This window comes from Mus pahari, chromosome 17 (genome assembly GCF_900095145.1).
Source record: "Mus pahari chromosome 17, PAHARI_EIJ_v1.1, whole genome shotgun sequence".
Classification (NCBI taxonomy): Eukaryota; Metazoa; Chordata; class Mammalia; order Rodentia; family Muridae; genus Mus; species Mus pahari.
In genome coordinates this window covers 21,030,163-21,032,169 of record NC_034606.1, presented here as the reverse complement: position 1 = coordinate 21,032,169, position 2,007 = coordinate 21,030,163, and positions in this window count along the sequence as shown.

Genomic DNA, 2,007 nt, shown 5'->3' with positions numbered 1-2,007 from the left:
AAAAAAAAAAAAAAAAAAATGAGAACAGATTACTCAAAAAAGGAGCAATTGAGGATATTGCTGAAGGGCATTTTGGGCTTCCTGATCCCTTTCCCTGTAGACCATCTACTACTGCCCTATGGTGGAGTCAATAAAGCATCCTGGCCTGGGGTTCAAAAAGTCTAGAACCTGGCTTCATTACTTTGGTTTCCTACCTAAATGCTCTTAATCCCTTCTTTACATTAAGTATAGCTATCGCCTGTCCACACCTGCTGCATTAAAGATGTTTTTGATAAATTGTTACCTTCTTATGTTTCCCATATCATTCCTTTTACTTTGGGAAGGCAACTCGGCAGGATCATTCTCAATTTTAGGTTGTGTTTTAAAACAACTGTATCTTGGCAGGCATGGTGACACTGTTTCCAGGACTCCAGAAGATGATCATGAGTGTGAACCAGACTGGGATAAAACAAACTAAAACCAAAAACAACTAACAAAAGCAAGCAATACAATAAACCTTTAGAAGACCAGGTTAGACACATTTGAATGGCCAAGCTGGTCTACCGTGTTCATTAAAAGTCATCATCATGTCTCTTCGTTTTTAGTTTGTAAACTTCCACATAGCTTGATTGAGAGGCCATGTCTTCCACGGTCATATACATTTGTTGAAGTATCTTTGGATTTCCCTTTTGGAAGATACAGGTACTTGTGTCTACAATAACTGTCACAGTCTTCAGGAAGTGTCAGTATATAACAAAACATATGCTGCTGTGAATGTTACTCGACATTCCTGAAGACTAGGCTCTGGCCCTGCTAGGGTCACAGAAGTAGAACATTTAGCACTTTGCAAAGGCCCACTCTATGGTAAACAAAACTATTGTTTGGGATAGAATCTTGCTGTGGAGCCCAGGCTGGCATCAAACCCTTGATCCCCCTGTCTCAGTCTCCAAAGTGCTGGGATTATAAGCCCTGAACACCATGCTCTGTTCTGTTTTTTTCCTCCAAAGGTAAATTCACATGACTCCCTTCTATAACACTTGAAGAGACCACTTCTAAGGCTCACTGGAGCATTACAAAAATTGGTTGAACATTTATTTATGTTTGTGCTTTACATGATACCATGAACATTTTTATTATTTGTTAATTGATCCTCACAGAACTCTCTTAGATATCAGTGCTTCCAAACACAAATGCGAGAGGTGAAATAATTTGACTAAGTTTCACAACTAGAGAGCTAGGCAGCACTTCAGTGCGTATTGTATAGATTCTCAAGATATGCTCAGCACATTCCAGAAACAAAATAACTCCCTCTAACAGAATATCTTAAGCAATTCCTCTGCCAGAAGAAATTATTCAAGCTTAGTAACTTTAATAAGCAGACAATATTTTAAAAGGCACACCAAGAGAGAGGTTTCAGTTCAATGTATTCTAAGAGCCCCATAGTATAAACATCAAGTGCTAGAAGGAGATGGCCTAAACTTAATGATGGTAACAGCTGTCTGTCTGTCTGTCTGTCTGTCTGTCTGTCTGTCTGTCTGTCTGTCTGTCTGTTTTTGCTTCATTTGTCAAGGTAAGGTTTCTCTGTGAAGCCTGGCTGTCCTAGAACTCACTCTGGAGACCAGGCTGACCTCAAACTCAGAGGGCTGCCTGCCTCTGCCTTCAGAGTGCTGGGATTAAAGGCATGCACCACTACACCCAGCTGTTGGTTCTCAGGTTTTTAAATCTTATACTTATTATACAGAATATTGAGATTTGGGGCAGGACATCAGTGTTTCATTCAACCATGCAACCTTGGTCCTTGCCTACCATTGTCCAAGTTGATAATTTTTTGTCAGTCACTACAGCTCTTTGGATTTCAATTTTCAATTGATAAGACAAAAAGTAATCTTTACTTTTTAGGGATGGTCTGTGACATTCATGAAATAACGGTTCAATAAATAAAGTTTTTTTTGTTTGTTTTTTTCGAGACAGGGTTTCTCTGTGTAGTCCTGGCGGTCCTGGAACTCACTCTGTAGACCAGGCTGGCCT